This window comes from Nicotiana tabacum, chromosome 22, assembly GCF_000715075.1.
Source record: "Nicotiana tabacum cultivar K326 chromosome 22, ASM71507v2, whole genome shotgun sequence".
Classification (NCBI taxonomy): Eukaryota; Viridiplantae; Streptophyta; class Magnoliopsida; order Solanales; family Solanaceae; genus Nicotiana; species Nicotiana tabacum.
In genome coordinates, this window is record NC_134101.1 from 41,485,585 (window position 1) to 41,507,539 (window position 21,955).

Consider the following 21,955-nt stretch of genomic DNA (forward strand, 5'->3'; position numbering starts at 1 on the left):
ATTGTTGATTATTAGCTAGCTAGTCGAGCATTGTTGTGGAGACTCAAGGTAAACCTGTCGTCGTGTTCGCAGCCCTCGAGTCACCTTCTGATATTGTACTTGTACTGTTTAATTCTTTTCCGAACAGTTGTAATTAAATATTTTTCTAATAAACTCAGTAGAACTTATGACTTGTAGTACTGGTTTTGTGATGTTATTTCATGTTGTAAATGTTGAGTTCCTTTAGAAATATCCGTTTTCTGCTTAATAGTTCTGTTGGTTAATTTCTGTCAATTTATTCAATAAGTGTTAGGCTTACCTAGTCGTAGATACTAGGTGCCGTCACGACATCCTACAGATGAAAACTGGGGTCGTGACATTGGTATTATTGACCCTCAAGAATACTTTACCAAATGAATGATACTAACTCAAATAACAAAGTCAAAGTATAGCATATTTACTAAGTGAGAACATTATAGTGAATATTATTTGAACATTTCTTCTACAAATGTACAGATATACGAAATATAGATCTTCACTTATAATTGGTCTCGATATCTTAGTTTTGTGTCTCTAAAAATATTAAACTTTTATTATTTTATAATTTGAAAGGATTTATGTATTTATTTATGAAGGAGTAAAATTTTAAATTACTATAATATAATTTATTATTTATTATTTACTTTTAGGAAGGTAATTATTACGACCCGAGATTCTCACCCTCGGGGCCGTGATGGCGCCTAATATTTCACTTGCTAGGCAAGTCAACGTTAGAAATAGTTTCTAGCCATTTTTTTCAAAGTCCAATTAAGTGATACCAATAGACTGAATAAACTGAAATAAAAACTGAAATAGAGTGAATAAACCAAAATATTTGCAATCCCAGAACTCGAGTCACAAGTGCACGAGCGACTAGAATAATACAAATAATGGTCTGAATGAAAGTAAAACTGCCTGAAATGAAATAAACAGCTAGGATAAGGTAGAAGGGGACTTCAGGGCTGCGAACGTCGTGCAACTGTACCTCAAGTCTCCGCCAGGCAATCAATTCGAGCAATCTACTGATCGCGGCTAGGACCGTCTCCAAAATCTGCACAAGACGTGTAGAGTATAGTATGCGTACAACTGACCCCATGTACTCTGTAAGTGCCAAGCCTAACTTCGATTAAGTAGTGACGAGGCTAAGGTGGGTCACTTACAATAACATGTATGCAATATAATAATGATAACAAGAAAGGAACACGGTAAAGGAAAATCAGTCAACTTATGAAATTAAACTCAATCTTTGAAATCGGTAAAACTAGAAACATCAGTCCTCAGAATCTGGAATGAAAACACTGAAGCTACCACTATGCAACAATGAATATAATACACATAATCCATTGCGGCGCGCAACCCGATCCTATCGTACAAACACAATCCTCCCTTATTTTACCATATCAATATCATGATAACATATAAAATCGGTTGCGGCGCGCAACCCAATCCCACCATATAATCAGAATCAATATCATAATCCTCCTTTATTTCACCATATCAAAATCACAAATAAAATCCATTGCAGTGTGCAACACAATCCCACCATAGCAATATCAATCCTCCCTTATTCCACCCGTTGCAGCGTGCAACCCGATCCATAAATAAAATCAATAAATGAAATCAACTCAACAACTCAATTCACAAGAATCACTATGATTAAAGAATATGAAGGCGAAGCCATAAAGGAACCTCGTACCAAGTCAAGGAATGCTACAATTAATACAAAATAACAAGCCAAGCCAAATACAAGATAGTTAAAGTGTACATGTAAGACAATTAAGGCAAGTAGCAATTAATCATCGAAGCATGGGAAAAACGAACATTTTAATATGGGAATAAGGAGCGACAAGTAGCAAGTTAAGGCATAGGAAGAAATTTAAAGCATGCAACAGTTAAGACATGGAATAAAATAATTAATGAAATATGCGAAAGCACGGAAACAATTACTTTGACGTTGTATATACACTTGTCACCTCGTATATACGCCGCTACACATGTAACTCACATAACACATAGTTCAAGGTTTCCAAATTCCCTCAAATCAAGATTAGACCCAACACTTACCTCGCTCCGCAAGCAAATCAAAGCTCAACCGGGGCCTTTCCTCTAAAATGCACATCTGAACAAACCGAATCTAACCAAAACCGACTTAATATCAACAAACAATACTAGGAAAATCAATTACATTACAAAAATTTAAGATCTTTTCACTTTTTTCCAAAACGTCAACAAAAGTCAACCTCGGGCTCGCTTGGTCAAAATCTGAGATTCAGACCAAAACCCGATTATCCATTCACCCCGAGTCTGAATATGTGAATATTTTCGAAATCCAACTCCAATTTGAGGTCTAAGTCCCAATTTTACAAAAATTCTTAATTCTACCCAAATCCCTAATTTCTACCATGAAAATCCTAGATTTAATGTTGAAAAGAAATAGAGTACAGTTGCTTACCAATATTTTTGGAAAGAAAATCCTCTTAGAAAATCACCTCTAGGGATTTTAGGGTTGAGAGTTTGTGAAAATATGAGCTAAATCCCGCATTCTCATCATTTTGTCGAGGCGCAAATGTTGCAATTGCAACCTGTTGCGAACCCGCAAATGCGAGAAATCTATCGCAATTGCGAAAAAGTCGCATCTCTGCTGCCATCACAAATGCCAACTTGGGCATTCCGCAAATGCGACCAAATTGATCGCAATTGCGAACTAGCTCCCCCCAGCCCCCAATCGCAAATGCGAAGAATTTGTTCGTAAATGCGAACCTATCGCAATTGCGATCCTAACCTCGCAAATGCGAGATCTAAGACCTGGGCACAAAACAAGAAAAATCCTACTCTTTCAAATACTCTGTTATGCGTCCGAAACTCACCCGAGCCTTCGGGGATCCAAACAAAAAATGCACACAAGTGTAATAACATCATAACTCCTAGAACTATGAATCAGACACCAAAACGAATGAAATTTTCAAAGAAACTTAAGAACTTTCAATTTTACAACCGGACATCCGAATCATGTCAAATCAACTCTCTTTTGCACCAAGTTTTGCAGACAAGTCATAAATACTGAAATGAACCTATACTAAGTTTCGAAGCCGAAATCTGAACCAAGTAGCAACAAAGTCAACCTACGGTCAAACTTAGAAATTCTGTAAACCTTTAAATTGTTAGTATTCAACAAATTACGTTAATTCAAGTTAGGGACTTCTGAATTCGATTTCGGGCATACGCTCAAGTTTCAAATCATTATACGGACCTACCAGGACTATCAAAACACTGATTTGGGTCCGTTTACATAAATCGTTGACCGTAGTCAACTCAAATTAGTTTTAAGAAAAACTTTCACATTTTCTTTAGTTGCACATAAATATTTTTCGGAAAAAGATACAGATTGTGCACGCAAATCAAGTAAGGTTAAATGGAACTATTCGAGGTTTCGAAACACACAAATGAAGGCTAAAACTGAAAATGACCTATCAGGTCATCACAGTAATTATGTATAGTTGATAATATTTTTATATTTTTATTATTTATTTAAAAGTTAAGACATTATAATTGATTTGTATCTCATAATAATTTTAACACCATTGCATTATTCATACTTGCAAAAACATGTTACATATTTTAATTTTTATGAGTTTTTTTTTATCTTTTAATGTTTTTAAACTTTTAATGTACTTTCTATTGTCGGCATTATTGTACTATTTTTTAAATTTAAAAATTTAAAAATTATGTTTATTCAATAATATTACTAGTACTTGTTAAATGTTGAATTTAAAAATAAAGTAAAGAAAATATATATATATATATATATATATATAAACGAAGGGACAAATATCGATCACATAATTGCTAACCAAAAGTTAGCGAATTGTTAGATCCCAAACGGCCGAAACCTCAAGACCCTAACATGTTGGGGATTCTAAAATTGGTTCAATATTTTACCAAATCCGTCGAATTTTAGTCAAATTTGATTTCCATCTCTGTAATATATCCCCCCTCTACAAATTGTAGTTCCGAAAAAAGCTATGTATGAAGAGTATGGGAGATTTAAAAGGAAAAGATTTTGGCGGTAAGAATTTTCGGCCTCCTAATTTTAAAATTACAGTTTTCTTTTAAATTTATTTTCAGAGTATATTTGAATTTTCTGTAAAAACTCTTTACATTGTCGTAAATCTTATCTGAAGTTCTAAGTGTATATACTGATAGTGTAAAACATATTCACTTAGATTAATTTAAAGGAGAGTTCGTGCCACGACCCGGAATTCCCACCCTCGGGACCGTGATGGTGCCTAGCATTTCACTTGCTAGGCAAGCCAACGTTAGAATTAAGTTTTATCCATTTTTAAAAATTCCAATTAAATAATAACTCGGAAACTGAAATAACTGGAATAGAGTGAGAAAACCATAATAACAACGATGTCTAGATACAATCCTAGAACTGGTGTCACAAGTTCACTAGCGACTAGAGTAATACAAATAATGGTCTGAATGAAAACATGACTGTCCTAAATGAAACAAACAACTAGAATAAGGTAGAAGGGGACTTCAGGGTGGCGGATGCCATGCAACTACAGCTCAAGTCCCCATCAGGCAATCAATCCGAGAAATTTACTGACCGCTGCTAGGATTGACTCCAAAATCTGCACAAGAAGTGGAAAGTGTAGTATGAGTACAACCGACCTTATGTACACTATAAGTGTCAAGACTAACCTCGACGAAGTATTGACGAGGCTAAGGCGGGTCACTTATAATAACTTGTACGGAGTATAATGATAATCGCAAGAAATGAACTCATGAAAAGTAAGGCAGTTAACTTATGAAAATAAACTCAATTCTCGAAATCAGTAAAACCAGAAACATCAGTCCTCCGAATCTCGTATGAAAACACTGAAAGCTAACACAGTGCAACAATGAATACAAAACACATAATCTGTTGCGGCGCGCAGCCCGATCCCACCGTACAAATATAATCCTCCCTTATTTCACCATATAAATATCAAGAATAATATGTAAAATCCGTTGCGGCGCGGAACCCGATCCTATCATATAATCAGAATCAATATCATAATCCTCCCTTATTCACTACTAGAAATTAGGCCAAAACTAACCAACTTCGGTCGGTCGGTCAAAAAACCGACCTATCAAAATATTTTATTTTTTAATTTATTTTTACGAAACCGACCAACTTCAGTCGATTTTTCTTTTTCTGCAAAAATGCAAGAAACCATTTTAGCGTTCCGCAAAATTTATTTTTTAAGAAACCGACCGAAATCGGTTAGTTTTTCATATAAAATAAATTAAAATTAATATTCAAAACACCGACCGAAATCAGTCGGTTATTTTAGTAAGTCATTTTAAAAAATTAACCGACTTCGGTTGGTAATTTTATATTTTAATAAAACCGACCAAAATCAGTCGGTTATTTTTGTGTGAAAATACAATTAAAGAGTACAAATAAAATAAATAAAAGTCTTAAACCAAAATGTACCAATGGTCTAGTGGTAAAATAATATCCTCCTACAGTACATACCCAGGTTCTATTCCTAGACGGTTCAATTTTTTAATTGCATAATTAAAAATACAGACTGATTTCGGTCGATCTTTTCGGCATATTTTTTCTTTTTGGGCCGTTTGTAAAATTTAATTGACTGACTGAAATCGGTCAAAAATTGCGACTCACTTCGATCGCTATTTATTACCGACCAACCTAATTTCGACGGATTAAAGTCGATCGGAAATCAATCGATATTTCCAGTTTTGCGACAGATTTCGGTCGGTATTTATTGACGGTTTTAGGCATTTTTCTAGTAGTGATTTCACCATATCAAAATCACATATAAAATCCGTTGCGGCGTGCAACCCAATCCTACTATATCAATGTCAATACTCTCTTATTTCACCCATTACGGCGTGTAACCCGGTCCATAAACAAAATCAATAAATGTAATCAATTCAACTCACACGAATCTCTACGATTAAAGAATAAGAAAGCAAATCTATAAAGGAACCTCGTACCAAATCAAGAAAATACTACAATTAATACAAAGCAACAAGAAAAGGCAAATATATGAAGGGATATATAAAGAAATATAGGGTGCCTATTTAATTACTAAATCATATTCTTTATTAGGTCTGCTAACTGGTGAGATTATGGGTAAGAGTTCTTATTCTTCTAAGGAGAAGGTGTTAGGCACCCTTAAACTCTGCCTGAGGTAGCTCCATAGGACTTAGAGTAATTTTAAGAGATTAGTTATTTGTACTATACTTAATTACTATTTAAGTGTACGACTATCCGTATATCTAAAGAAGAGTATAAAAGGGGATGTGAGACTTAAGAGGAGTTTGAATTTATAAAGAAGTTTAAAGGTATGTTGAAGAAGTTTCGAAATATGTATGCAAATAGTCCGTATTTGTAAAGCATGCGAAAAGAGTTTGGATTATAAAACACTTGCTCTAGAGGATGGGTATAATTCTAAGAGACGTTTGTAAAAGTGAGCCTAAGATATACCTTGATTTGAGGATTTAAAGAGAAGCCATTTTTGTTGAAAATCCTTTAAGGCGATAGTACTTCATTTTTTGCTAAATTCTGATTTGTCTCTTGAAGATAAAGCCTACGACTCAGATCTGATTTCTTTTTTGAAAATGGGCCATTGTTTTTACTAAATTCTGGGCTTTTAAAATGCTATGAGAAAAAATCATTGACACTTTTTGGTTCTTTTTTGAAAATGGGCCACTGTCAATACTCAAATGCTATGAGAAATTATACTAACGTGGTAGTTATACATGGAAAATAATTTACATGGAAAACCTTTCATTGTCATTAAATACTAAACCCCTAAAGAACCAAAAGTATTAATGAATTAGAGGCTAAGGATGAAGTTTTACTCAAGGTCGATGCCCCCTTTGAATTTTCTGACACTTCAAAGTCTCAAGGGACTCAAGGCCCAGGGCATGCTAGGGAGGGCAGCCCAACCTAGAGTTAAACTCCGCTGCCAAATACCCCTAACAACTAACGACTTATTTTTTCCCTATGGGTTTAAATTCCAATGAGACCCTTTTAATGTAAACTAAATGTTATAGTATCCCTTACCACAAAAGTATACTATCCTTCTAACAAAATAACATAAGGGTACACAAACAATTCTACATTATTTTCTAACAACAGATGAACAATCCACATGTTAGGTAAATCTGAAGGTCAGACCTTAGAACACACATAAGAGAAAAACAGAAACATTATAACATACTGTTAAAGGTCTAAACATTAGGGAAGACACATTCAGAAGGGAAGGTAAAGAATATATAGTTCATATATGCAACAACACAAGAATATAGACAGATGCTCCTGCTCTGGTAGACTAATTGTGAATTGATTACCTAGCTACTAGCACATACATGGATTAGTAACACTACTTAGAACTTTAAAAGGTGTTAATAAAGATTCAGGCAAATAGTTGTAACTAACCACTTTTACAGAAGTTATTAGAGATATTAGAAACATGACTACAGGTTAACAGATTTGAACATGGAATCCCTAAGAGGCTCAACATGATCACATTCATAACAATATTAACCTTAAACAAGCCATTATGTTCATATAGTATCAACAGAGAACTTCTCACAAGATTTTGATACCAGGTTCATTTCAAATTGGCAATGAGGAGAGGACTGAGTACAATTTGAAACAAGAGCATGGAATCATGAAGCCAATCATGGGAACATGCAACATTTAAAATTAACTATACACATATACTTTAATGATCCTACAAAGGCAGGGTAATTTTAACTTAAGTGTATAGGCTAAAGTAGTATTTAAATGTGAAATAATCATACTCGGCTTTAAAAACTAACACTTAACTTATAACTAGAATGATTAGGTCTTCCTTTTTTGGAAGATAACTTGATGATAATTATATATAAGCTTCACAGAGTCAACAGTGTAATAGAAGAGATTAAAGACAAGAAAACACTACTCATAAATAGATTTTGACTTAAACTTGCAGCTGAGAGTTATATCTAAACATGAGACAGCTAAATTCAACTTAACCACAACTATCAGTCAACTATGACAAACATGATTGTCACTTACTTTATGAAGAAGAGGATAATTTAATCTTAACAGAATATACAATGGAACTATTAATGTTTATGAAAAGAAGAAAGATCAACTCAACAAGACTGTTTCATGCAAAAGCAACCATTAATTAGACACAATCATGAAATTATCGTAATGATAACCCAAAGTTGCCCTAAGAATTAGCAGATACATGTATATAGAAGGAAAGCATCTAAATACTTAGATTCTGCATACTACAGTTAAGCAGTGGATGATATGAACTTATGAACATTTAAGGTGATATCAGTTAGGATTATCAAATAATAAACTTAACCACAAGACAAACAGAAGGCAGGGAACAATGTAGAGGTAGAGATCATAACAGAGTCATCACCGAAAAACTATGAAGTTTAGATAGACATGAGCACTCATTTAAAGCACATTAAGGGAAATTAATCATGTAGATATAACAACCCAACCGTTCATTTTGAGAGTATTAGTGTCAAGACCCAAAATCTATTAAAGGTCGTGATGGCGCCGAACGCCGCTGTCAGACAAGCCAAAAATAATTATTGATTTGGTTCTCATTTTAAATATTTTTGAAATCATATTTCCTTAAACTAAATAGTAAAAGATGGAATTTACAGAGTAAACAATAATATTTTAACAATTTCAGTACAGAATAACCCATAATCACCTCAAAATTCGGTGTCACAAGTGCATGAGCATCAACTAAGAATGTAAAATAAAATACAGCATCTGTCCGGAATACAAATTTGGACAAGAGAAATATAAATACTCTGAAGGAGACTTTGCCTGTTGTGGGTTGTAATATGGAATGCAGCTTACGTAAGTCCCTGCATGCATATATGCCTCTGCTCTCACCAGACCACTAATCACATATGTACCTGCACAAAATTGTGCAGCAAGTGTAGTATTAGTACATAATCAATGTGTACCCAGTAAGTATCTTGCCTAACCCCAGAGGAGTAGTGACGAGGGGTTGACATCGACACTTACTAGTGGTCCAATAATATCATGTACAGTAAAGAGATAAGTAAATGTGAGGCAGCGTAAATAAGTGAGATACACAAGTATAGATCATGTGGTACAAATACCCCTCTTTACGAGGAACGCAAGCTCTCCATTAGAAATTCCCTCCTTAACTAGAGCATATATATGAATATAGTGTATCTCATCAGATAGATTTTCATAACCCAAATCGGGAAAACTTACAGATACTCTGGCTTCTTGTCAAATATTACGCAAGATTCCATGAGGATATGATATAGGAAATGTCGAGGTGTACGTCCCTCTCCCGTGAGAGTGTGGTACATAAACCCTGCCGAGGCGAACGACACGATCCCATAAAAAGTGAAATACATAATCCTGCCGAGACGAACGACCCGATCCCATTAGAATAAGAGGATTTGATGGGTCCTTGACCCCACTCACGAATAAACATGTGAGTTGTAATTTCTTTAACAAAAGCCTTTCAATGAAACATATATATATCCCGGAAACATGCCGTAAGAGGAGTAACATTATTCGGTGTCTAATCATGAACTCATGAAGTCTCAACAAAAGCAATCCTATTCTCAAGTAGTAATGTAAAATAGAGGAATTTAATAGGCAAGAGACTGCTCAAATAGTATAGTTATAGCATGATGTGAACCTAAGTCTACCTGGACAATAACATGAATCTAACTACGTACGGACTCTCGTCACATCATGCGTACGTAGTTCCCGCAACAAGCTGCACAAATTAAATATATCACCTAGGGGTAATTTCCTCTCACAGAGTTAGACAAGAGACTTACCTCGCTCCGAAATTCCATAACCGGCTCCAAATCCTTCTAACATCTCAAACTGATGCTCGTTGCTCCAAAACTAGTCAAACAATGTGCAAACCAATAAAGATATACTCTAATACTCATAACAAATCAATTTAGACAAATTCCCAACTCTGTTCGAAAAGCTAATAAAGCAACCCTCGGGCCCACGTGCCCGAATTCCGAATTTGTTTGAAGATAAACATTACTCATAACATTACAAACTCAAATATATGATTTATTCTCAATTTCATGCCCAATTCGTTGTCAAAATCCAAAATATCAATTTCTAGGTTTTCTACCAAAGCCCAAACTTTTCCACAATTTTTTCATGAATTTTCATGTTAAAATCTATATAAAATCCAAGTATTTAACTTACAATAGGTAGAAATCACTTACCTTGACATAGATGATGAAGATGGAGCTACAAAATCTGTAACGATCCGACCGGTCGTTTTGAGCATTTATGCTCCTTTCAACTATTTGAAGTCTTGAATAACTTTCTACGAGGTATTATGACTTGTGTGAATTGTCGGTTTAGTTTTAAGGTATTTCGGGGTTAGCTTGGATGAATAAAATTTCATGTTGGAAGCTTAAGTTGAAATAGTTGACCGGATGGTGACTTATGTATAAACGACCCCAGAATAGAGTTTTAATAATTCCAATAGCTCCGTATGGTGATTTTGGACTTAGGAGCGTGTCCGGAAAATTATTTGGAGGTCCGTAGTGGAATTAAGCTTGAAATGCCGAAAGTTGAATTTTTGAAAAGTTTGACCGGGGAGTTGACTTTCTGATATCGAGGTTCGAATCCAATTATGAAAATTGGAATAGTTTCATTATGTAATTTATGACTTGTGTGCAAAATTTGAGGTCAATCGGACTTGATTCGATAGGTTTCGGCATCGAATGTAGAAGTTGGAAATTTCATAAAACTAAAGTTTCAAGTGAGTTCGCACAAAATGTAATTTCGAATGAGTATAACTATCAGGAAACGAAGTGTTATATTGTGTATTACCAATAAAATGAAATATCTTTGAGTCTAGTTTCTAATGCTTTAAACCGTTCATCATTTGGACATTCCTACAAGAAGTTATGACCAAATTACCAAAGGCTGGAAAAATGCAATTCTGCGACCAATTATGTGATCGCAAAACAATTATGCAATCGCAAAACTGCTTCTGCGACCGCAAAGCAGGTCGCAGAATGGACCAAAAGAGCTCAGATTTGGGCACCAATTTTGCGATCGATTTTGCGGCCTGCATACCCATTCTGCGGTCCATTAAAAGATTGTTGAGTTCAAATGGGTATAAATTGGGTTGAAAATGGTAGAAATCTTCAAAGACTTTAATTGAAGATTTGAGGGTCGAGTTGATGTCAGAATTTGGTGAAATTTGTATGGTTGGACTCGGGTGAGGAAGAGGTTTGTTATTCAGATATTTTTGACTGGTTTTGAGACGTGGGCCCGGGGGTCGAGTTTGAGCTAAATTTCAGATTTTTATGGGAAATTAGTATTTTCTTAAGGAATTAATTCCAATAAATTTTATTGACTAAATGAATGGTGGATAGATTCGAGGCGTTTGGAGGCCAATTCATGAGGCAAAAACATAGCGGAGTAAAGAATTATACGGTTTGAGGTAAGTAACACTTCTAAACTTGGTTCTGAGGGTATGAATCCCCGAATTTGGTATGATATAAATTGTTTGGAGGTGACATACACGATAGGTGACGAGCGTGTGGACGTGCACCATATAAATTGTGTCTTGAATAAATAATGTGCAGTTGTAAAGATTAAAGAATCATGTTATTATCTGAGCATATGGCACGTGTTAGAGGAATTAAGCTGAGGCTAGTAATAAAAATCATGTTTAGGCTATGTGCCGATATTTTAGGTCCCATGAGATCGTGATGCTGTTGAATTAATTGTTCTAAAATATACATTTCACACTCATTAATAATTTTTCATTGTGAGGATATTTATGGGATTGAGCTGCGCAACGCAGCAGGCCATTTGGCTTTATATATATTATTATTAAATGGATCGGGGTTGCCCGCCTGCAGCAGGCCAGAATGGCTTTATACATTATTATTATATGGATCGGGGTTGCCCGCCTATAGCAGGCCTTATAGGTTTTACTATTTTTGGATCGGGGCTACCCGCCTGCAGCAGGCCTTATAGGATTTGTTATTATACAGATCGGGACTGCCCGCCTGTATTAGGCCATATTGGCTTTGTATTACGCTTGGGTTGAAGGAGCCCCTCCGGAGTCTGTACACACCCCCAGTGAGCGTAGATGATCATCAATATTCGGGATGGGCTTCCCAGGGCATGGACTTGCCTTACTTGCTGCTTATATATATATTTGGGATGGACTTCCCAGGGCATGGACTTGCCTTACTTATTTGTATTATAATGAGTTATGTGGACATGGATCTTGTCAGTATCATTAATATTTAGGGATAAATTATCCCAGGGATGGATTCGCCTTATACGGTACTGGATAACTGATTGTCAGTCGATGTGCATATATATGGGTTGGAACACCCCTAGGCTGGATTGGCCATAAACAGTACCAAGTAATCGGATAATTTGTGACCAATATTTACTTGAGGTCTTTCTACTGAGATATCATATGCCTCATATCATGCAGTATTGATCTATTTCACTTGTACTGAGTTTACTGTTGAACTTGAAAGCATGCCTATATTTCTGTACCATTATATTTAATGAATTGTACCTGCATAGCTCATCATTTCTTTCAGCCTAGAGGTTAGTCTTGTTACTTATTGAGTTATTTGTACTCATACTACACTCTGCACCTCGTATGCAGATCTAGGTGCTTTCGGATACGGAGATTGTTAGATTTCAGAGTACTTTCAGTTGGAGACTATCAAGGTAGCTGTTTGGCGTCCGCTGACCTTGTCTCTCTTTCCTTCAGTTATTGTACTGTTCTATACTTTCAGACAGTGGCTTTTTATCAGTCAGACATTGTATTCATATTAGATGCTCATGTACTTAGTGACACCGAGTTTTGGGAGTGATATATTTGAAATTTTGAGATTTCTTCCGCTGAATTAATTATTTTGTTTTCAAATTTAAAAGAAATGGTGGTTTATTGGGATTTTTGGCTAGTCTAGTATTGAGATAGGCGCCATCATGACAGGTGAGATTTTGGGTCGTGACAAAATCGCTCCTAGGTCGGTTCTTATGGAGGAAATGAGATGAAATGATCCAAACCCATTTTTGCAAACTTATACACTGCCCAGGTGACCCTTCTTCGCGTTCGCGATGAACAAAATTCTCATAAGCTATTTTCAAACTCTTCTGAGACAGCCTCTAGTATAATGGTCATAACCTTTTGTACAAAACTCCAAATCACAAATGGTTTGACTTTCTAGAAACTAGACATCAAGGTCTATAACTTTCATATGTTGATCATCTCACAATTTACTATAGATTGCGAGACATAATCTTCCAAAATCAGCCCTATGCAGCACAGATTTCCAAACTCTTCCCAGATAGTCTGTAGTGTATCCGCCATAACATTTTGTACACAACTCCAAATGACAAATGGTTTGCCTTTCTAGACACCAGGATCTACAATGTTTACATTTGGATTATCTCCAGATTCATTATAGATTGAGAGATATAAGTTTCCGAAGTCAGATAACGGACAACAAAAATTCTTCTTCGCGAATGCGAGAGGCTCCTCACGAACACGAAGAACAACACCAGAACCAGCAACATCAAAACACCCAAACTTGGTCCGGAACCACCCCGAATCAAACCCGAGGATCCTGGGACCCCGTCCAAATATACCAACCAGTCCCAATACATAACACAAACCTGCTCAAGACCTCAAATCACTTCAAATAATATCAAAACCACGGATCGCACCCCAATTTAAGCTTTATGAACTTTAGAACTTCAAACTTCTATATTTGGCGCTGAAACCTATCAAATCAAATCTGATTGATCTCGAATTTTGCACACAAGTCATAATTGACATTACGGACCAATTCCCACTTTCGAAATCAGAATCCTACCCCGAAATCAAAACGTCCACTCCCGGTCAAACTTCCCCAAAACCTTTAATTTTTCATTTTTTGCCAAATGGTCCCGAAGTGACCTACAGACCTCCAAATCCACATTCGGACGCGCCCCTAAGATCAGAATCACCATGCAAAGCTATTCCTAGGCTCGAAATCCCAAAGGGACACCGATAACATCAAAATACAGTTCAACCCAAAATTAGGAAATTCTTAAGCTTTTTAAAATGCCAACCTTCAGTAATAGGCGCCGAAATACTCCCGGTCCATCCGATACTCGACCCAAACATAAGCCCAAGTACAAAATAATTATACGGACCTATTGGAACCTTCAAATCTCGATTCTGAGGTCGTTTACTAAAACTACAAACCTTAGTCAATTCTTCCAACTTAAAGCTTCTAAATTTAGAATTTTCTTCCCAAATCAACTCCAAACCTCCTGAAATTTGATTCAGACCACACGTACAAGTCATAATACCTAAAGTGAAGTTACTCAAGGCCTCAAACCACCGAATGACACGTCGGGGTTCAAAACGACCGGTCGGGTCATTACAATTAGCCAAAACCCCTATTTATTGCTCCTTCTATTTCATTTTTGGGTTTTTGTGACTCGCCGAGAGGTTTGGGTTTTGGTTTCAGAGTGAAATAGGGCACATAGTCCCTAAAATGGAAGTTTAAGGCATAGGAGTTGACCGTAGTTTGACTTATGTGAAGATGACTAAGGAATAGAGTTTTGACGGTTCCAATAGCTCCATAGGGCGATTTTGTCTTAGGAGAGTGTCCGAATATTGATTTGGAGGGCCGTAGGATATTTCGGCATTAGTTGGCAAAAATTGGAAAATTGGATTATTTTTGGTAAGTCTGCCAGGGGTGGACTTTTTGATATCGGGGTTGGATTCTGATTCCGTAAATTGGAGTAGGTCTGTAATGTCAATTATGACTTGTTTGAAAATTTGAGGTCAATAAGACTTGATTTGATTCGTTTCGACGTCGGATGTAGAAGTTTGCAGTTTTAAAGTTTGTTAGGCTTGAATTGATGCGTGATTCATGTTTTTAGCGTTGTTTGATATGATTTAAAGTCTAGACTAAGTTTGTATAATATTTTAGGACTTGTTGGTATATTCGAGGGGGGGAGGGGGGTCTCAGAGGCCCCGGGCGTGATTCAGATTGAATTCGGAACAAATTTGTACTTGTGCAAATGACTGAAGTGCACCAGTTCTGGTTCAATCGCACTTCTGCAAGTTTGACCATGGGTGCAAGCTCGTAGAAGTGAGAGGGTGAACGCAGATGAGGGATGGGAGAAGGTGGACAGTGGTCGCAGGTGCGATGAGAAGATTGCAGAAGCAGTGTCGCTTATGCGGAAGGATGAGCGTAGAAGAGGAAAGGCCTGGTGATCGCAGAAATAGACTTGGTCTACAGGAGTGTGTGTGTTGAAGCACTCCTTGGCCGCAGAAGCGGACGTGTCTGGACTGGGTGAGAACCGCACCTGCGACGGAAATTTTGCAGGTGTGGAGCCATAGAAGCGGCTGTGGGTTCGCAAGTGCGAATTCGCTGGGCAGAAAAGGCCTAAGTTTGAAGGTTTGATTTCATTCTCCATTTTTGGAGCTAGAGAGCTCGGGTTGAGGCAATATTTTGAGGGTTTTTCAGAGGAAGCATTTGGGTAAAGATTCTTGATTTGTTTTTGATTAATTTACACTAAGATATCATTTATTCTTCATTTAATTAAGGATTTGGGTTGAGAAAATTGTGAAAAGGTGGAAATATCCTTAGGCCAAATTTTGAGGTTTTATCGAGAATTTTGTATCGGATTTGAGTAATTTTGGACTGAGTATTTTTCAATTCTTTGCTAAAGTTGTAGTTTCATTATTTAAATTAGTTTCTTATACTGGTATTTATAGTATGTAATTTCTTTTGGCTAGATTTGGGTCGTTCAGAGTTGGAAAATTGAGGGAAAGGCATTCTTGTTGACTGATTGAGCTTGGTTTGATGTAAGTGACTTGTCTAACCATGTGTAGGAAAAACTACCCTTAGGTTTTGGTACTATTATGGTATTTGCAATATGCGAAGGTCGTGTATGTGAGGTGATGAGTGCGTACTCGTGTTGAATGTTGAAGAATTTGGTTCTCGTTGAGGTTTCCTTTGAAATTCCTTAACTGAGTTTCTCTAGCTTGTGTATTCATCATGTTTGGCTTAATATCGCATGCCTACATGTCTTAATTCTTACTTGCAATTTGTGCAATATGCTTAGTTGAATTACCTGCTTTCTTGGCCTTGTATTCACTCTTTAACTGTATGATTCCTTGTTGTAAATTCATTGTTCCATAAGTTATGAGTTGTGTATTTACTTTTGAGACTTTGAGGCGGTACCTCGGGATCTCCCCCTGTCGTGTATTTACTTTTGGGACTATGTGGCGGTACCTCGGGAGCTCCCCTGTTGTGTATTTACTTTTGGGACTACAAGGCGGTACCTCGGGAGCTTTCTTGTTGCATATTACTTTTGGAACTATGAGGCGGTACCTCGAGAGCTTCCCATGTTGTGTATTTACATTTGGGACTACGAGGCAGTACCACTAGAGCGCCCCTGTTGTTTACCTTCAGTTGATGTGTTGTTACCTTCCCGTAATTTCTCATTTTTTAAATTCTCTGTCATTTCATTATATTTTCATATCTTCTGCCTTGTTTCCTTTTTATTTTAGTAGGACCCTGACCTGACCTCGTTACTATTCTACCGAGGTTAGGCTTGGCACTTATTGGGTACCATTGTTGTGTACTCATACTACACTTCTACACATCGTTTTGTGCAAATCCGAGTTCTTCTTACTAGGCCTGTACCAGTGAGATAACCGAGTGTGGAGACTTCAAGGTACTTCTGCCAGCATCCGCAGACCTTAGAGTCCCACTCTATCCTTACAATATTGTTTTCTTCCTTATTTCCCTTAGACTCTGAATCGTAATTTTTATTTATATTTCATGTGTTGAGGTTTGAGTTCAGTTTATATTCTATTATTTTGCACAAATCTTAGGCTTACCTAGTCATAGAGACTAGGTGTCGTCGTGACATTCTACGGAGGGAAATTTGGGTCGTGACAGTAGACTATATAAACTCAGATAACAACTTGATCAACATTGATTTGAATCAGAAGCATGACAAGTAATCACAAGTGGGCAACATCTTATCGTAAACAGAAAATAACATTTATGTATTGGTTATAAGCATCATAAATGACTATAGTTCTCAAAAGGCATCAAACATGTTTATAATGTTCAGATAAGACGAACAAAAGAGAAAAGTTAGAGGTATACTGACCTTTTCGAGGGCAGCAGACCAAACAAGGATATATCTTAGTTTCTTAAGACCCCAAAACTTCAAGTTCGAAGCAACAAAAGTACTCAGAACGAAAAAAAGGAAATCAGTAAGAAACCCTAGGTTTCTTAATCGTAGAATTGCTCTTAGATAATTGTTCTTTCGTCTAGTTAGTGATTCTAGGTTGTGGTAGATGATTGTGTAGATGTTTGTTTTCAGTGTAAGGTAGTCATAGATGAGAACATTAAAGGCCCTCTTTTATAGTTCCATTAAGGCTCTAGGATTTCAATCAGATTCAAAATTGTGAGTGGAAAGTGACGAAAGGTTGATGATGATAGCAAAATCTAGTGAAAATCTAAGAGACAGAGGGAAAAAAATGGTGAACAAGTTACTGGAGTGAAGAAAGCTGACAGTTGAAGGAACAACCCATCGGTCAAAACTCCAATATCTAGAGGTCATTGCATTTGACCTTTGGACTTCGAATAATCATGATGAAGCTTTGAAAAGTGCACATGCATGCTCTGATTTAACAGAACATGAAGGAAATTCGGATATTTGAAGCCTCACATTTTGGTATGGGATTTCATAATTGGAGCTTTTGAAATTTCATCGGTGAAACGCAAAGAAAACAACAAGCTTCATAGCCCAGGGACAAAATGAGTGTTTTGTATGGTGATATGAAAGAACAAGGAAGAAATCAGGTTAGAAATGTTTTGAGCTTGGGGTTTCAGAATTGGGAGTTTGAATTTTGAGTGATGAAAGAGGAAACTAGCTGGTTGGATTCGTGTATAGAGAGACAAAAGAGATGATTATGAGTGTTTTCGAGTGACCTTGCACAAATTTATGCAAGGTCTCTAAGATTGATGGCTGATGGAGATGAGAGAAAAGAGAGAGTTTAGGAAAATGAGGGTGGCTGAGTCTTTGATAAATGATTTTCTTTTTTTTTGGGGGGAGGGGGGGGAGGGGGGAATATGGTTGGTCTCTAGGTTAAAGACAAGAGATAGAGCTTGGGCCGTTTGATCTGATGATCAACGCCACTGATAATTCAATCAATTAGGATTTTTAGGGGAATTTTTGGTGGCTGTTGGATTAAGAGATTTTGGACGGTGGGTATGTTATCTCTGAGAGCGCGTATTAAAATCAAAAGAATAATTGTAGAATAAACGTGAGTCGCTGACTCGAAATTAAAGAATAATTTATTAAATTAATTATAAAACCTATGTAATGTATATATAATAATTATTTTAATAATATTAAAATAGTAAGTATATTTATAATTACATAATGTTAATACTACGCGATTAAATTTAAAACTAATACTTAATTAATTCATAAAAATATGTATTTTTTACTAGAAAATACTTTATAAATATTTATTGTAAATTATTAAGTATAAGTAAATTAATTTAAAAAGGGAGGGTCAAAATTGACGGTCAACAACGAGCATTTCAATACAAGAGTAAATAGATGAAAAATAACAAGATACGGCATAGAAAGCAAATAACACGTGGAACGGTTAAGATATGGAAGGAGATAATTAATGAAATACGAAAAATATGAAAACAACTATTTTGACGGTGTATATACACTCGTCACATCGCATATAACCCCGGGCTCGCTTGGTCAAATCCTGAGATTCAGACCAAAACCCGATTACCCATTAACCTCCGAGCCCGGTTATGTAATCTGTTTCTAAATCCAACCTCAATTCAAGGTCTAAATCTCAAATTTATAAATTTCTCATTCTACCCAAATCTCCAATTTCTACCATGAAAATCCTTGATTTAACGTTGAAAACACTTAAAAAGTAATGGCTAATTGAAAAGAAATAGATTAAAGTTGCATACCAAAGTTTTTGAGAAGAAAATTCTCTTGGAAAATCGCCTCTAGGGTGTTTAGGGTTGAGAAAATGTGAGAAATGAGCTAAGTTCTGTTTTCCCCCTCTTTTACCCAGCTGTGGATGTCGCAACTGCGAACATCGCAAATGCGAAGAAGAGGTCCCAAATGCGAACCCTTCTCAGAAAGTCAGTCGTCGCAAATGTGATACTTTTGGTCGCAAATGCGACCAACACTTCGCAAAAGCGAAGCAGTACCCAGTAGCTAGTGGTCGTAATTGCGACCATAACCTTCGCAATTGCGAAGATCCAGAATCTGCAAATGCGAAGAAATTCTTGCAAATGCGAAGTGTACCCAACCCAGTCCATGCTTGCAAATGAGAATTATTGTTCGTAAAAGCGATTCTCGCATTTGTGAGCCATACCTCGCAATTGCGAGATCTGCATATCACATCAGAAACAAAAGATGCATCAGCTATTTCCAAAGTCCAAAAATAGATCCGTAGCCTATCCGAAACTAAACTGAGCCCCTAGGGCTCCAAACCAAACATGCACATAAGTGTAACAATATCATATGAAATTGCTCGCGTGATCAAAACACCAAAATCACACCTAGAACTACGAATTAGACACCACAACAAATGAAAATTTCAAAGAAACTTAAGAACTTTCTATTTTACAACTAGACGTCCGAATCAATCAACTCCGTTTTGCACCAAAGTTTGCAGATAGGTCATAAATACTGAAATGAACCTATTCCATGTTCCGGAACTGAAATCCAAACTCAGTAGCAAAAAAGTCAACCTACGGTCAAACTTAAGAATTGTTCAAACCTTTAAATTGCTAGTTTTCAACAAATTACATTAAATCAAGTTAGGGACTTCCGAATTTGATTCTGGGCATACGCCTAAGTCCCAAATCACGATACGAAATGACCGGAACCGTCAAAATACTGATTAGAGTCCGTTTACATATAAACGTTGACCATAGTCAACTCAAATGAGTTTTAAGGCAAAATTACATATTTTTATTAATTTTTTACATAAAAGTGTTTGGAAAAATATATGAACTTTGTACGTAAATCGAGGAAGGCTTAATGGAGCTAATCTAGATATCGGTTCACAGAAATGAAGGTTAAAACTGAAATTGACCTATCGGGTGATCACATTCTCCACCTCTAAAACAAGCGTTCATCCTCGAACGGACATAGGAAGGTACTTTGACTGGTAAAAAGGTGTGGATATCTACTCTGCATGTCTGACTCAGACTCCTATGTGGTTGCCTCGATCGGTTGACCTATCCACTACACTCGAACTGAAGGATGATTCTTAGACCTCAACTGTTGGGCTAGAATAGCCACTGGCTCCTCCTCATAAGTCAAATCCTTGTCCAATTAGATTGAGCTGAAATCTAACACATGGGACGGATCACCGTGATACTTCCGGAGCACGAACACATGGAATACCGGATGGACTGCTGACAAAGTACGTGGCAATGCGAGCCTGTAATCCACCTCACCCACTCTCTCAACAATCTCAAAGGGTCTAATATACCTAGGGCACAACTTGCTCTTCTTTACGAACTTGATCACACCCTTCATGGGTGAAACCTGGAGCAATACCCTCTCTCGAACCATGAATGCAACATCACGAACTCTACGGTAGGCATAACTCTTCTCCCTAGACTGAGCTGTGCAAAGTCGATCTTGAATAAGCTTAACATTTTCCAAGGCATCCTGAACCAAATCGTTACCCAATAATCGAGCCTCTCCCTGCTTAAACCATCCAACTGGCGAACGCCACCCCTTCCCATATAATGGATCATAGGGAACCATCTAAATGCTAGATTGGTAGCTATTATTGTAGGCAAACTCCGTAAGTAGCAAGAACTGATCCCAAGAACTCCCAAAATTCGTAATGCAAGCGCGAACCATATTTTCCAATATCTGAATAGTGCGCTCGGACTGCCCATATGTCTGGGGGTAAAATGTTGTAATCAACTTCACCCGTGTGCCTAAATCACATTGTACAGCCTGCAAGAAGTGCGAGGTGAATTGCGTACCTCAGTCATAAAGGACAGACACGGGCACACCGTAAAGACGGACGATCTCGCGGATTTAGTTCTTTGCTAACCGCTCTGAAGAATAGGTAATTGCCATAGGAATGAACTGTGCCGATTTGATCAACCTGTCCAGAATGACCTAAATCACGTCAAACTTCCTCTGAGTTCGTGGGAGCCCAACAACAAAATTCATAGTAACACGCACCCACTTCCACTCAAGAATCCCTAGCCTCTGAAGCAAACCACCAGGCCTTTGATGCTTGTACTTTACTTGCTGACAATACAGACACTGAGCTACATATTCAACTATATCTTTCTTCATCCTCCTCCACCAATAATATTGTCACAAGTCCTGATACAACTGGCGGCACCCGAATGAATAGAATATCGGGAACGGTGGGCCTCTTGAAGAAACAACTCACGAAGCCCATCCACACTGGGCACACAAATACGACCCTGCATCCGCAAATCTCCATCATCCCTAATAGTAACCTGCTTAGAACCACTGTGCTGAACTGTGTCCTTAAGTACAAGCAAATGAGAGTCGTCATACTAACTCTCTCTGATGCGCTCATACAAGGAAGACCAAGAGACTGTGCAAGCTAGAACACGATTAGGCTCCGAAACATCTAACCTCATGATCTAATTGGCCAGAGCCTAAACATCTGCTGCAAGAGGCCTCTCACCAACTGGAATATATGCAAGGCTACCCATGCTCACAACCTTTCTACTCAAGGCATCGGCCACCATATTTGCCTTCCTGGGATGATACAAAATGGTGATATCATAGTTTTTCAACAACTCC

At 37.1% G+C, this 21,955-nt stretch overlaps 1 pseudogene; it reads right to left on the bottom strand.

The window, feature by feature from the left end:
• The window catches only part of LOC107815053 (terpene synthase 9-like), a 132,480-nt pseudogene that overhangs the window by 24,456 nt on the left and 86,069 nt on the right, over positions 1-21,955 (bottom strand).